The sequence below is a fragment of the Cervus elaphus genome, chromosome 30, assembly GCF_910594005.1.
Source record: "Cervus elaphus chromosome 30, mCerEla1.1, whole genome shotgun sequence".
NCBI classification, from domain to species: Eukaryota; Metazoa; Chordata; class Mammalia; order Artiodactyla; family Cervidae; genus Cervus; species Cervus elaphus.
The window spans coordinates 12,632,409-12,648,987 of record NC_057844.1 but is presented as its reverse complement, the minus strand read 5'-3'; the positions used below and the strand labels follow the sequence as shown (position 1 = coordinate 12,648,987).

Below are 16,579 nucleotides of genomic sequence, written 5' to 3'. Positions count from 1 at the left end.
CTGATTAAGATAGTAGTTGTCATCACAACTTCACTTTTGTTTGTTTGTTTTGTGGAGGTTTTTTTGTTTGGCTGGTTTTTTTAAATTGAAGTATAGTTGATTTCCAAGTTATTGGGCTTCCCTGGTGTCTCAGCTGGTAAAGAATCCTCCCGCAATGCAGGAGACTTGGGTTTGATCCCTGGGTTGGGAAGATCCCCTGGAGAAGAAAAGCTACCCACTCCAGTATTCTGGCCTGGAGAATTCCATGGACTATATAGTCAATGGGATCACAAAGAGTCAGACACGACTGAGCAACTTTCGCTTTCATGTATACGGCAAAGTGAAGTGTATATATACATATATATATATATACATACTTTTACTGAGATATGTTGATATACATATAAATACTTTCAGATTCTGTTCCGTTATAGGTTATTACCAATTACTGAGTAAAGTTTCCTGTACTATACAGTGGGTCCTTGTTGTTTATCTATTTTATATACACTATTGTGTATCTGTTAATTCCGAACTCCTAATTTATCCCTCCACAACTTCATTTTCTAAATGAACCTCCTTTTAGTAAATTTAATATATTTCCTAGCACCCTTGATTCAATTCGATAAAGATGTGTGGAGGGTTTACACTGTGGCAGATGTCGTGGGTACTTAAAGCAGAGAAAGAATGAAAGTAGGCTTGAGTTCTTGCTATGAAACAACCTTGTGGGTGTTTATAAACCTCCTGCTCTACATTGTTTCGGGGTGGATTCAGAGAAAGATCACCGTGTGACTGGGAGCTAGAGGGTAAAATGAGACATGCGAATGCTTCATGTAAGAAAGAGGAGGCCATTTCAGGGGCCTGAAACAACAGAAGTGGATCTGTCAATCCTGTTTTAGCCTAGTGCCACATTCCTGATCAGCCTATGGCTTCTTTTCACGTGGTGATTCAGGCACCCAGGCTCTTTCCTTCTTGGGGACCCGTCATCCCTAATGGCCTCAAAGTGTCCTGAACCCTGACTACAGGAGGGAAAGACCATGGGGAAAACCCATGAATGCTCAGTGGTGCCCATCCCTTTTGTGACCCCATGGACTGTAGCCCACCAGGCTCCTCTGTCCATGGGATCCTCCAGGCAGGAATACTGGAGTGGGTTGCCATTTCCCTCTCCAGGGGATCTTCCTGACCCGGGGATCGAAGCTGCATACTATTTCATTGTATTGATTTACCACATTTTGTTTATCCATTCATTTATTGGTAGACATTTTCGTTGTCTCTACTTTTTGGCTATTATGAACATTTTGTGTGGACATAACTATTTTTTTTCCTTTTTCTCCTCTCCCTCTCTCTCTATTTTGGTGTATATACCTAGGAGTAGGATTTCTGGGTTGTGTGGTGTGTGATCTCAGTTGCATCTGGCTCTTTTCAACCCCATGGACTACAGGCTGCCAGGCTCCCTCTCCATGGGATTTCTCAGGCAAGAATACTGGAGTGGGTTGCCATTTCCTACTCCACGGGATCTTCCTGACCTAGGAATCGAATCCGCATCTCTTGCATTGGCAGGCAGATTCTTTACCACTGGGCCACCTGGAGAAAATCCATCCACTTCTTAAAAGCCCCCTCCCAGACCCAACAGATTCTGCCAATTCACAGTCCACTGGCAAGAATTAATCTCGTGGCCACTCCTGGGTACCAGGAAGGCAGGAACATGGAATCCTCTTTCCTGCATCAGTTCCCTAAGCATAAGCTAGGTAGGTGTATGTGTGTGATACACCGCTTAATTTTCTTGCCTATGCCCCCCACTCCAACATGAGCACCGTGAGAGCAAGGATTTGTTTTTGTTCATTGCAGAATCCCCAGCTGGTGGTGATGCCCGAAGTGAAACTTGGAGGAGTCACCCAGGTGCAGAGGTCAGAGAAAGGGCATGCCGAATGGCAGATGGAATGTGAAAGGCAGGATGTGTCAGGGCACGGTGCGTTCAGAGAGCTGCATTTGCCTACTCAGGCAAGAAAAGAGTGTGGTCTGGGCCAGGGCGTGGTAGGAGCCTGGGTGAAGGGTCCAGAATGGGCAGGGCCCTGGCCTCAGGCTACGGAATTGAGATATATCCTTAAGTACCACACAACCCCACTTCCAGGTGGTGCGGTGGTAAAGAATCTGCCTGCCAATGCAAGAGATGCGGATTCGATTCCTAGGTCAGGAAGATCCCGTGGAGTAGGAAATGGGAACCCACTCCAGTATTCTTGCCTGAGAAATCCCATGGAGAGGGAGCCTGGCAGCCTGTAGTCCATGGGGTTGAAAAGAGCCAGATGCAACTGAGATCACACACCACACAACCCAGAAATCCTACTCCTAGGTATATACACCAAAATAAAAAAAAGAGAGAGAGGGAGAGGAGAAAAAGGGAAAAAAAATAGTTACGTCCACACAAAATGTTCATAATAGCCAAAAAGTAGAGACAACGAAAATGTCTACCAATAAATGAATGGATAAACAAAATGTGGTAAATCAATACAATGAAATAGTCCTTGGCCATAAAAAGTAGTATTGATTCATACTACAACTTGAATGAACCTTGGAAAATTTACGCCAAGTGAAAGCAACCAGACACAAAAGACCAAATATGGTGTCAGTCCATTTGTATGAAATATGCAAAATAAATCCAAAGAGACAGAAGTAGGTGAGTGGGTATCAGAGACTGGAAGGAAAGGGGAATAGAGAGTGAGGACTAATGGGTACAGGATTTCTTTGTGGGGAGAGGACAATGTTCTGGAAATAGATAGTGAGGAGGGTTGCACAACTCTGTGAATATACTAAAGAAAGCAGAATTATACTTTTTAAAAGGGTGGCCTCTGTAGTATGTGAATTCTACCTCAATAAAGCAGCCCTTTTAAAAAATCTATCCTTAAGACAATATGAAAGCATGAAAGGGTTTCAAGCAGATGATGATGACATGGTCAAGAATGACGCTGGTGACTATATCAACAGTGGATGGAAGAGGATGAAGAACAGAGCGTAGAGACTGTCCTCCCAGTGAAATGAGACAAGGAGCTGAACTACGGCCCTGGAATTAACCCACTCCAGGTGAGTCAACATTGGGTCAAAGACAAAAAAAAAAAAAAAGCACAGAACCAGCTTTGCAGCTCTCCCTGTAAAACCACATCTTCTATATTATGCCAGCAAGACATGCACAGAGGGAATTCCCTGGTTCCGATGATAAAGAATCTGCTTCCAATGCAAGAGACCTGGGTTCAATCCCTGGGTCAGGAAGATCCCCTTGAGAAGGAAATGGCTACCCACTCCAGTATTCTTGCCTGGAGAATCCCATGGACAGAGGAGCCTGGCAGGCTGCAGTCCATGGGGTCACAAAGAGTCAGACATGACTGAGCGACTACTACTTTCACTTCACTTTCAGTGATAGGACTCAGCACTTTCACTGCCGTGGCCTGGGTCCCATCCCTGGTTGGGGAACTAAGATCCCGCAGCCAAGAAACAAACAAACACGCCCAGAGCCTGAGAAGTACCAGACCAGCCTGCTCCCTATACTTCAGGAGCTGCTAAGTCCCTTATGTGGCTCCTGCTGCTGGCCCCGGAATTCATTTCCAGACAGTCTGTCTTTTCATCACCAAAACATGGAGCAAGCTTCCAAAGTTCTCATCCCTGACCATTTGCCCTGTGTGATGCTGGCTGCTGGCTGTAGTTGAAACTTGGTCATTTTTCTTTTAAAGTACTTATTAGTTTTATCTACGCATTGGAAAGCTACTTACATATCCTTGGAATCGTAGAGAATGATGTTGTGTGGATTGCTATGTGATTAAGAGTCTGCTTGCCAATGCAGGAGACTCGAGTTTGATCCCTGGGTCAGGAAGATCCCCTGGAGGAGGAAATGGCAACCCACTCCAGTATTCCTATCTGGGAAATCCCATGGACAGAGGAGCCTAGTGGGCTACAGTCCTTGGGGTCACCAGGAATTGGACACAACTGCGTGAGCACAAAAGTGATACAGGCAGGAAAACTCAGTATCTGCCTAATTTGATGCCTGCCCTACACCAAACTCAACAACTCGGTAGGATTTCACAAATACCTACTGTGTACCAGGGGCCAAGGGATACAGACTGAATAGGAAAATCATCTGTGTTCTTAGGAAGCTCATAGGCTGATGAGAGAGAATGACTCTGAGGCAGACGGGTGCGTTCACAGAAGGGCACTGAGTGAGGGATGCCCCTGTGTCCAGGGTGAGGGGTGCGGAGAAGTCCCCGGAAGCTTTCTAGATGGACTTCCGGCCTGAGAGACGCCGCAGTCTGTGGGCCCTGGGTCTGGCTGTGCATTCCTCAGCTCAGGGGGTAACTTCCTGGACGTGAAACCTCAGTGGGCATACAGATTAAAGGCAGGGGAGAGGGAGATGGGGCTACAGAGACGGACCAAGCAAGACTTTTCAGGTACCATCCCAAGACTGGAGAATGGGGAGGTCCAATCTACAGGTGCCTTTGGGGGGCTGATGACTGGGAAGGGCCCCGAGAGAGCCTCTTAGGCTGCTGAAAATGTTCTGATTTTGACTTGGATAATGATTGAAGGAGAGACAGTGTGTGTGTGTGTGTGTGTGTGTGTGTGTGTGTGTCTTTAAGACTGTACCAGAAAGCAAAGCAAAACCCTAGCCTTGATACAATAACTGGATCTGTCCATTACATATTTTTTAATAGTACAAAATTACTTACCATGTATTTCTTATTTATAAATGTTTTCTTTTTTTAATTGACGTATAATTGATTTATAAGGAGGGCATGGCAACCCACTCCAGTATTCTTGCCTGGAGAATCCCATGGACAAAGGAGCTTGGTGGGCTACCGTCCAGGGGGTCGCAGAGAGTCAGACTGAAGCAACTTAGCCAGCACAACACAGTTGGTTTACCATGCTATGTTAGTTTCGGGTACGCAGCAAGGTGACTCAGTTATATATAGGATATGTATATAATGTGTCTTCTTTTTCAGATTCTTTTCTGTTATAGATTTTTATAAGATACCAAATATAGTTCCTAGTACTATACAGTAGTTCCTGGTTGTTAATCTCTTTTATATATAGTAGTGTGTATTTGTTAATCCCAAACTTCTAATTTATCCCTCCCCTAACCTCCATGTGTTTTCATCTGTGTGATCTCATTTATTTTTCTGACTAAGCCTCACTTTATTTAGGACACATGTTTTATGCCAGAAACTCAAACTCGAATGGATTAAATAACTTGCTCAAAATCATCCAACTAAGAAATAGCAGAGTCAGGATTTGAATCAGTTCCCCTAGCTCATGATTCAGGTATATTCCTGTTATCCCACGCTAGTTTAAAAATTGGGAGCTATTAATGCCATGTTCTGGGGCTTCTCCGGTGGCTCAGTAGTAAAGAATCTGTCTGCAGTGCAGGAGCCTCAGGGGATGTGGGTTCGATCCCTCGCTCGGGAAGGTATCCTGGAGAAGGGCATGGCAACCCACTCCAGTATTCTCGCTTGGAAAGCCCCCTGGACAGAGGACCCTGGCGGGCTTCAGTCCGTGGGGTAGCAAAGAGTTGGACACAACTGAGCACAATGATGACAAATTTCATCCCTAAATAAATTTGACTGTTCTGGGAACCAAGCTGGGTAGCTGCCAGGCTGGCTGCCTGCACTGCTGGCTCCTGTAGAAAGAAACTGGTTCTATGTACTTCTCCTGGTAATTCCTGGTTCCTCTTTTCCACATATTCTCTGGGCCTGGACTGGGAAGCAAGGGTAGCCTGGAACTTCACTCCTCAGCTCCTTCTCTGGAAGTCGTGTGTTCCCATGGCAACACTGACCTTGGTCCTGAGATTGTTAGGCACCAGCTGGAAGGTTGGTGCAAACACCAGGTTTCTTTGACAAGGGGCAAAATCTCTGAAATCTCCCAATCAAAGTCCTGAGGAGCCTATGCTCTGAGTCTTGTGGGGCAGGAGGCCAACAAACCCAGATCTTTGCCGGGGTCCAGCTGGTGTGATAGGAGCACCCGCTTAACCCAGGTGCGCCTAGAAGTGGTCCATCTCTGTTGCTCTCCGAGGCCAGGACGGAAGCCTCGGTCCCCCATCTGCAGGCCGGGAATGATGACGCTGGATCGTGGACCTGCCCCGAGGATGTGTTGAGAGCACCTTTGTCAGACGCCTCACCCGTCGTGCTGTTATAACTGGCATTGAATCCCTGCCATGAGACCTTTCAGAGAGTCTCTTTAAAAGTTCTGGCCGGGATTCACTCGGTATCTGGTTCACATAAACATCCCCCTTTGAAGATTACTTCACACTCCTTAAATGCAGGACTTGTCTATTTAAATCCCAGAACAGGATGTCTTCGCCTTTAGAAACCCCAAGGTGACCTTGGAGGCCATTGTGTGTCCCTGGAAAGGGTGCAGCTCGCGTGACAGTCACCGCATTCGTGGCACGGATGGGATGCAGCTGCAACGGGGACCGCAGGCGGGGCCGGCCCTCCGTGCAGAGGCCTTAGTGCCCTGATGTGGACCAGCTCAGGAGGCCGCTGGGGGGACCAGAGGCCTGGGAGGGACGGCCGCGGGCCAGGTCTGAAAAGCCTTCAGAGGTCACGGACACATCCCCCACCTGCACAGGGGGTCTTCCCTACACCCTTCAGAGGAACGATAATCTGTCATTTGAAAATGTACATACCTCAGAAGAAAGCAGACTCCAAACCTCCTGCACGTCCACCACCAGTTAGAGTGTCCAGCGTAGCCCAGATCTCCTGCTCATATGGACAGAGGTGCCCCACTCAATTGCCATTTAGTCTCTGGGGGAAGCAGGACAATGGAACCCCAGCCCTTTGGCTTAGGGGTTGTGTTTCCCGACCCCTCCACCTCCCCTCAGACCGATCCCAGGTTTCCTGTGTCTCTCTTGGATGTGTGTGTGTGTGTGTGTGTGTGTGCGTGTGCGCGCAGTCTTGTCAGACTCTTTGTGACCCAATGGACTATAGCCCACTGGACCCCCTGTTTATGGGACTTCTCAGGCAAGAATACTGGAGTGGGTTGCCATTCCCTTCTCCAGGGAATCTTCCCCACCCACATCTCCTGTGTCTCCTGCATTGGCGGGTGTGTTCTTTACCACTGAGCCGCCTAGGAAGCTGCCTCTCTTGGACAGTGAGGCCAGTAAGAGACTCAGGAAAAAAAGCATCTCAGCTCCAAGCAAAGAAACCCAGGTGCCCGTCATCCTAAGAGAGAAAGTAGTGACTGCCTAGCGCAGAGTCTAAATGACAGGGGGAAATGCCCATCCAGCCTCTCAGATATGTCAGCGCATCTCTGTCTCCTTCCTGATAGGGGTGGAGATAGTTTTGCCTTCAAAAATGGGGCTTAACAGAACTTGAAAATAATTCTGGACTTGCGGGCGTGGTGGGATTGAGAAGGCAGAATTCGAATGAAGGAAAACTGACTACTGTGGTCTTTCAGATCACAAATCACAAATAGTTGTGTGCAGTCTAAAAGCACCATCCAGCAGCCAGCCAAGAAGCCATCTCTTCCCCTTTCTCAAAGGAGATTGAAAATTAGAGGAATCTAAAATACGACACAAATGAACTTTTATGAAACAGAAAGAGACTCACAGACATAGAGAACAGATGTGGTTGTCAAGGGGCGAGGGGGCAGAGGAGGGGCAGACCGGGAGTTTGGGATTAGCAGATGCAAACTATTATACAGAGAATGGATCAACAGCAAGGTCCCACTCTAGAGCACACTGCATACATACTGTACCCATTTCCTTGGTGGCTCCGTGGTCAAGAAGCTGCTTACAAGGCAGAAGACGCAGGAGACACAGGTTTGATCCCCGGGTCAGAAAGATCCCCTGGAGGTGGGCATGACAACCCTCTCCTGTACTCTTGCCTGGAAAATCCCACGGACAAAGGAGCCTGGTGGGCTACAGCCCATAGGGTCGCAAAGAGTCAGACATGACTGAAGTGACTAAGCACACACATTCATTCTGTATACAAGGTCGTACTGTATGCAAGGCTTCCCTGGTGACTTCCCTGGGGGCTCAGAGAGTAAACAGTCTGCCTGCAATGCAGGAGAACCGGCTTCGATCCCTGGGTTGGGAAGATCCCCTGGAGAAGGGAATGGCTCCCCACTCAAGTATTCTTGCCTGGAGAATTCCATGGATGGAGGAGCCTGGTGGGCTACAGTCCAAAGGGTCTCAAAGAGTCGGACAGGACTGAGCAATTAGCACACACACTGTATAGCAAAGGGAACTATACTCAATATTCTGTGATAAACCATAATGGAAAAGAATAATTTAAAAGACTGCATGCACACGTGCATATATATATATAACTGCATCACTTAGCTGTACAGGAAAAATTAATCCAGCATGGTGAATAACTATATTCCAGTTAAAAAAAAAAAAAACAGAAAAGGATCCAGCTGTCATTTTGCCATGTGCCCTAGGACCCAAGGGGCGGTGGCCCTACGCTGTTTCATAACCTCTCTGGGGACTGGCTCCAAGTACAATGGGCTTCCTCAGATCAAGGTGACCTCCCTACCGAATGTTTTCCTCCGCTGCGGCTCCCTGGCTCCCTTGCCTGCTGGCCTGACGCAACTTCTCTTATCTGCGCACAAGTGATTGATAAGTGGATGTCTTTCTGGACACAGCTAATCTCTCCATCAGTCCGCAATCACTTGAGATTACAATGGTTAATTATACGTTGGGTTTGGGGAGCTCATGTTCCCCCCACCCCCATCCCGGTACATTTTCATCTCTGATTTCACCTTCCTGAAACTTTTTATTGTCTGAGATACAACGCTTGGTCATTAAAGCTTTGGCCCTGGGATCAGTTTTCTTGGGTCTAAAATGAGGCCGCTTGACTGGAGGCGAGTTTTGTGTTTCAGCCCAAGGAGCGGGGTCAGGGTGCCGGATGCCAGCCCCTCTTCTGTTTGGGAGACTGTGCTGCCAACCCTCCTTCCAGAATGATCCGAACTCCATGTTCTTTTTCATTATTATTATTTTACTTGGAGGATGATGACTTTACAATATTGTGATGGTTTTTGCCATACATCAACATGAATCGGCCATATGCTTACGTGTGTCCTTTTAAGTTTCGTTCCCTTTGCATCTGCTCACCTACCAGAAACCTCACTGCTTAATTTATCCTGTTCCCCAAATTCCTCCCTGGCTACTGCAGCTCACTCCAGAATACACTCCACACTCCCCACCCCGAAAAGGGCAGGCCCCTCACTCAGAGTCCTTCCACAAGGCCGGGTGACTCAGGCATGCCCTGCCCCACGCCTTGCCCCCTAGACGCCCTTGACAAGCAGGAGGTCACACTCGGGCCTGGCCCTCCCAGACCTGCTCTTGGCCAGGCTGGGGCTTCCTTTGGCTTAGACTCCGAAGCCAGGCCGTGATGCTTCTGGTCCCAGAACAGGCTCTGGCCCTGAGCCCAGGACAGAGGGTCACACGCCTCCTGGGAGCACGTGGGAATGGGCCCTTTCCACGTGATGCATGAAAACCCAATTATAAAGGTAATCCTGTTTTGAAATGTGGACAAGCAAAGACAAGCCCAGCAGAGGAAGGGCCACTCCCGCCCAGGAGACAGACTGTGCTGTTAATAACCCAACCTCAGACCCTCTGAGGGCCCTGTGCCCTCCTCCCGGTCTTCCACACCAGAACTCCTGTCTTTGTGCATGCGTGCTTGTGCTAAGTAAGTCACTTCAGTCGTGTCTGACTCTGCGACCCCATGGACTGTAGCCCACCGGGCTCCTCTGTCCACGGGATTCTCCAGGCAAGAACACTGGAGTGGGTTTCCAGGCCCTCCTCCAGGGGACCTTCTGGACCCAGGGATCAAGTCTCCTGCACTGGCAGGCGGGCTCTTTACCACTAGCATCACCTGGGAAGCCTATGTCTGTGTCTCCTTCCTTTTAATAAAAACACACACACACACATATATATACATATGCACGCATAAACCCAAAAGCATGTACACGCAAGCTCACATGCACCACATATGTTCACACACACCCACGGTGTGCTGACACCACATTCTGGCTGCAACAGGGTTCAGAAGACTTCTCTGACTTTAGAATCCAAGCTCTAGGAAAAGGTAAATATTGTGTCAGGGTCAGAGTCAGCCTAGCATCAGACATCATCTCCCTGGAGTGGCTAAGAAGTGCTCCTCTTCCCCCCACTGCCAATCATGGTGGCTGAGGATCCCCCGTTAGAGATTCATTCCTTCTGGCCTCAAAGTTCTCTGTCTTCAGACATCTCTTCTCCCCCGGTATACCATAAGGAGCTGGGGAAAGGAGTCTACTGGGCCCCCGGCACCAGTCTTGGCCTTGGGTTAATGTTTCAGATGCTTTGGGAGGATGAGAGTGAGGCCCTAGAGAAGGGAAGGCAGAAGTGACATGCAAGAGGACGGTGGTCCAGTGATGAAGCAGAGGGGACTAGGTGAACACACACCCCAGACACTGTCATGCCCAGCCCGCCTGCCTGCTGGTGAGAGGTGAGACATCTCGCTCACTCAGCTATCAGAAGCGAACTGAGCACTCCCCGTGTGCCCGGGGCCGTGCTGTGTGCTGGAGCACATGGCGTGCCAAGCTAGGGATGGTCCCTGCGTTCGTGGGGCTTAAGGCCTGCTTGTAAGAGAGAGGAGAGAAATTAACCTAAAAAAAATCACCCAGGGACTCTCTTGGCAGTTCAGTGGTTAAGACTCTGTGCTTCCAATGCAGGGTCATAGGTTCGATCCCTGGTCAGGGAACCCACCTGGCTGAGAGGTGCAGCCAAAAAGATGCATCTTAAAAAACCTATGAAAAAGAAATCACCCAAGTGAACATGTCATTGTAAACCAAGATGAGTGCACTTGAGGAGGGCGCTATGAGAATAGCACCAAGGACCAACCTAGACTGGGGGCCAGGAAGGCCTTCTGAGCAAGTGATGCTCGAGCTGACCCTAAAGAAGCAGAACTAACCAAAAAACCAGAAGAGCAGGCATTCCAGGCAGACACAGTTACATGCACAAAGGCCCTGTGGTGGAAAGGAGTCACCTAATCCTGCCATGGTGCATAATAATCCTTACCCTTCAGTAAACTTTGAACTAGAAGGAAAACGTTCCCTTCTAAAAATGTGTTTCCCTTTCCCCTTCCACTTACCCTGCCCTTCAATCAATACCCAGCGACACAAGAAGGTGAGCTAGACAGGAGAAAGCCTTAAAAAAACAAACGTTGCAGACAGCAGCTATGACAGCTATTTCCTGTTTGGTGTCTCTCACCACAAACCTCCTTAGCCAAATAAATTAGCACAGGAAAACATTTTGGAGAAGGGTGTGGAAGAAACACATTCGGAGAAGCCAAAAATACCCCATCTGCTTTTCAGAGAGGAGCTGTAGGTCTAAGGTCAGGACCAGAGCCCACTCAACTATAGGGGAGGGAGTGCCTCTCGAACGTCAGTCCCCTGCCTCGGTTTGACCTGGAGGAAGTGGGCCCCAGAGAGGGGCCGAGAGCCGGCCACCACGGGACGGGGCTTCGGCCCCTCCCGGCCCTGCGTTTGGTGCTCTTTCCCTCCCCGCTCCCTCTGGGCTCAGCAGACACGGTGGCGTCCTTCACTCAGCTGAGGCCGAGCGGGTTAGAACTGCCCCCTGTGACGACCACGTGCGTGTTGTGCGTGTCAGCCACTCAGTCTGTCCGACTCTGTGACCCCGTGGACGGGGGCCCATCAGGCTCCTCTGCCCGTGAAATTCTCCAGGCAAGAACACTGGAGTGGATAGCCATTCCCTTCTTCAGGGGATCTTTCCAACCCAGGGATTGAATCTGGGTCTCCTGCATTGCAGGCGGATTTTTTACCATCTGCTGCTGCTGCTAAGTCGCTTCAGTCATGTCCGACTCTGTGACACCCCATAGGTGGCAGTCCAGCATGCTCCTCTGTCCATGGGATTCTCCAGGCAAGAATACTGCAGTGGGTTGCCGTTTCCTTCTCCATCTTTACCATCTGAGCCTCCGTGATTCTTAATTTTGCCTTGAGTACAGGAACCCAATGTCCTTATGTTATGAGGAGGAGGAAGAGGCTTTACATCATCTCCATTTGGTCTTCACAGTGACACAGAAAATAAGGACTCACATCCTGATTTTATAAGTGAGGAAATAAAACGTCTGTGCCGGAGATCAGTCGGATACAGGATGGCAAGGTAGGATTTTAAGATGGTCTAGTTTGAAAGCCCGTACTTTCTCCAACCCATCCCAGAGGAGGTTTCTGCACATTCTATCCTCAGGGTCCCCACTCCACTGATTATCAACAGACCACCCATCACCACCTCCTGCCCCTCAGCTCAGACGTCCCTCTTCACACTTGGGGCAGAGGTGCCGATGCAGCCCACCGGGGTCATAATTCCTCAAGGAGACAGGTCATCAGGCTCCTCCGTCCCGCCCCAGAGGCTGGCTGGTGTGTGGACATGTGAGCTGGTACTGGATCCTCTCACTTTGGGTGTGTGTCATGTTTTTTGTTTTGTTTTGCTTTAGTGATCCCTCCCAGAAGTTCAAACAGAAAATTCCCAAACCCAACAACATACTAGTCACATCCTTCCAACTCTGCATCCTCAGAATCTGGTCTTATTCTGTTCCAGAAAAGTCCACTGGCTGACACTCTCCATGGAACACTCAAGCAGTTTGCAAAGGCCATGCTGTAGGCATGCAGGTCTTGGAGGAAGTAGAGTTCAATAGAACCCGGTGGAATGAGATTCCCTACAATGGCATTTCCCAAGGCTCGTTCCAAAGAATGCTAATGGATTATGGCTGTGAATTGTTGGTAGCTTTTTCACACACACAAAAGTCTTTTGGCTGCAGGATTTCTCAAAGCCTTTGACTTTATGTGGCAGAAATGAATAGTTATCCTCCAATACCCATCCTCTCTTTCTTTAATAACATAACCCACAAATTTTATTTTTATTATTTTTTTAAACTTTATTTTTTAGGCCATGACTTGTGGCTGGCTTGTGGGATCTTAGTTCCCCAACCAGGGATTGAACCCAGGCCCTCAGAAGTGAGAGCGTGGAGTCCTAAATGGACTGCCAGGGAATTCCAGAACCCTCAAATTTTAGTTGAACACTCATCTGCCCAGCAAGAGACTTTTTCTCCTAGCCTCTGTTGCAGCTGGGAATGACTGACTATCTGACTAAGATCTGGACTAGCAAGTGTGAGCAGAAGTAATTTGTGTCACCTCTAGTCACATCATTGAAAGTAATAAGCCTGTCTTGACTTGCTCTCTTTTGTGCTGGCTGGAATGAAATGTGATGTCAGGAGCAAGAGCAGTCACTTTGAACCAGAGAACCACTCACCCAGCCTTGTACTGCTCACCTCTGGGCTGTTAGTGAAAAAGAAAGTCTCATCTTGTTTAAGTCACTATATTCGGGACTTTCTGATCCATCATCTTAGACTGAACCCTAAGTAATTTATGTGCATAATCAATCTCTAAGTGACGTACATGCAGCACTTTTCAAGTACATGACCTTAATACCTAGTCTTCAAAACAGCTTAGGAATGTGCTCCTTGAAATGCATCTTGGGAAACACAGAAAACACTTTTTTCAATACTCCCAGAACTCCAAGCTGTGACTCAGCCCACAGCCTGTTTGTCCCCAGTTACTCGCCTGACAGAGGTTAGAGCACAAACAATCCTTCTTCCAATACTTTTCTAAAGGAATCCACTTCTTGTCTCCAAACCACTGATCTTATCCTCTCGAAAGGCCACAAAGCTCCATACCCTGCATGTCTAACTCTGGGCATCCAGGTTCCAGGAGACCATAAAGAAAGACCTGCCCAATGAGGTAGAGCCTCAAATCCTGAAGAGGCTAGTAATAAGAAGGTATAGGGACAGTGAACAACCACTGGTGTCCCAGTGGGAGTTGGGGATGGGGGGAGAAGATTTATCAAAGCAGATAAAGATTCCCAAGTATGAAACAGAAACAGTTCCAGGTAATGGGAAAATTATGTTAAAAAATAAAAAACAAGGGCTCATCTGATGAAAAAGGAAAATATTCCCACAGCTTACATAATACTTAGTGGTGAAAGATTGATAACTTTCCTCTAAGATCAGAAACAAAACTAGGATGTCCCTCTCACCACTTATTTTCAATATTGTACTGAAAGTTCCAGCCAGGGCAGTGATGCAACAGAAAGAATGTAAAAGGCATTCAGATTGGAAAGGAAGAAGTAAAACTATTTCCATTTGCAAATGCTATGATTTTGTATATAGAACTCTCCACACACATACACACGCAAAACCTTATTGGAACTAATAAATAAGTATAGAAAGCAAAATCAATAGACAAAAATCAAGGGTATTTTTATACCCTAGCAAGGAATAAGCTGAAAATAAAATTAAGAAAACAATTCTGCTTACAATAGCATCAAAAGGAATGCTTAGAAGTAAATTTGACAGGGACTCCCTAGTGGTCCAGTGGCTGGACTCCGCACTCCCAAAGCAAGTGGCCCGAGTTCAATCCCTGGTCGGGGAACTAGATGCCACATGTCACAACTGAAAAAAGGGATCTAACATGCCCCAAGGAAGATCCCACATGCTGATACTAAGATCTGGTACAGTCAAATAAGTAAATCATTTTTTTTAAAGAATAGAAAGAAATTTGATGAAAGAAGTGCAAGAGTCACACGCTGAAAGGCACAAACACAGTTGAGAGAAATGAGGAGACATAAATAAACCGAAGGGCGTTTCATGCTCATGAATTGGAAGGAAGACTTGGTGTTGCTAAGATGGCGATACTTCCCAAATTGACACACAGATTCGATACCATCTCTATGAGAAACTCAACCGCCTTTGTGACAGAAGTTGACAAACTCAACCTAAAATTTATCTGAAAATGCACGGAACTCAGAATAGCCAATATAATCATGCAGAGAACAAAGATGAAGGACTTAAACTTTCTGATTTAAAAACTTACTACAAAGCTATAGTTATCAAGACTGTGTGGTACAGGAAATAAAAAGAGACATAGAAATCCCTGGAACAGAATTGAGAGCCCAGAAACAAACCCATACACATATGACCAACTGATTTTTAACAAGAGTATCAACATAATTCAAGGGGGAAAACATAGTCTTTTCAATAAATAAGGATACGACAACTGGATGTCTACATGCAAAAGAGCAGAGTTGGATACCTCCCTCATATCACATACAAAATTAAACCAAAGGTGACCAAATACCTAAATGTAAGATTTGTATAATCTTATGGAACTCTTAAAAGAGAATATATGAATAACTCTGTCTACGGCCATACCACCCTGAACGCGCCCGATCTCGTCTGATCTCGGAAGCTAAGCAGGGTCGGGCCTGGTTAGTACTTGGATGGGAGAATATATGAATAACTCTGTCATCTTTAATTAGGCAATGGTTAGATATGACACCAAAAGTGGACTTTTGACAAGTGACAAAAGAATAAAACAGATAAAATGGACTTCATCAAAATTTAGTGCTTCAGGAAACTCTACCCAATGCTCTGTGGTGACCTAAATGGAAAGGAAAATCTATCCCCAAAAAAGAGGGGATAGATATATGTATACAAATGGCTGGTTCACTTTGCTGTACAGTAGAAATTAACACAACATTGGAAAGCAACTGTACTCCAATAAAAATCAAAATAAATAAACAAAAGCAGTGGAATAAAATTAGTGCTTCAAAGGTCACTAATAAAAAAGTGAAAAGACAACCTGCAAAATAGAAGAAGTTATTTTCAAATCATATGTCTGATAAAGGATTTGTATACAGAATACATAGACAGCTCCTACAGCTCAACAGTAATAAAGAATACTGTTGAGAGTCCCCTGGATTTCAAGGAGATCAAACCAGTCCATCCTAAAAGAAATCAGTCCTGAATATTCATTGGAAGGACTGATGTTGAAGCTGAAGCTCCAATACTTTGGTCACCTGATGGGAAAAGCCAACTCATTAGAAAAGACCCTGATGCTGGGAAAGGTTGAAGGCAGGAGGAGAAGGGGACAACAGAGGATGAGATGACTGGATGGCATCACCGACTCAGTGGACATGAATTTGAACAAACTCCAGGAGATGGTGATGGACAGGGAGGCCTCGCGTGCTGCAATCCTTGGGGTCACAAAGTGTCGGACACGACTGAGTGACTGAACAACAACATTTAAAAATGGGCAAAGGCTGTAAACAGACAATCCTCCAAAGAAGATACGCAAATGGCCAATAAAAACATAAATAGATGTTCAAGATCATTAGTCATCAGGGAAATGCAAATGAAAACCACAAAAAGATACCACTTTACACCCACTCAACGGGCTACATTCAAAAAGATGAACAACAACAAGGGTTGCCAAGGGTGTATAGAAGTTGCAGCCCTCATACGTTGCTGGTGGGAATGTAAAATGGGAAAGTCGCAATTCCTCAAAAAGTTTAGCATAGGGTTATCTTACGGCCTAGCAATTCTGATCCTAGTTATATACCCAAAATAAATTAAAACATATATCCACACAAAAGTTTATACATGAATATTCATAAGAGCAATATTCACTAGCCGAAAAGTAGAAATAACCCAAATGTCCCTCAACTAATAAATGGATAAACAAATATGGTATGTCCATACAGTGGACTATTAGTCAGTCACAAAAAGGA

At 46.6% G+C, this 16,579-nt stretch overlaps 1 long non-coding RNA gene across 1 annotated transcript in view; it reads right to left on the bottom strand.

The window, feature by feature from the left end:
- Positions 1 to 6,715, bottom strand: part of LOC122686963 — a 28,306-nt gene extending 21,591 nt beyond the window's left edge. The window contains exon 1 of the long non-coding RNA XR_006338965.1: positions 6,638 to 6,715. This is a non-coding gene — a long non-coding RNA (uncharacterized LOC122686963). The remainder of the gene's footprint in view (positions 1 to 6,637) is intronic.
- Positions 6,716 to 16,579: the final 9,864 nt, after the last annotated feature.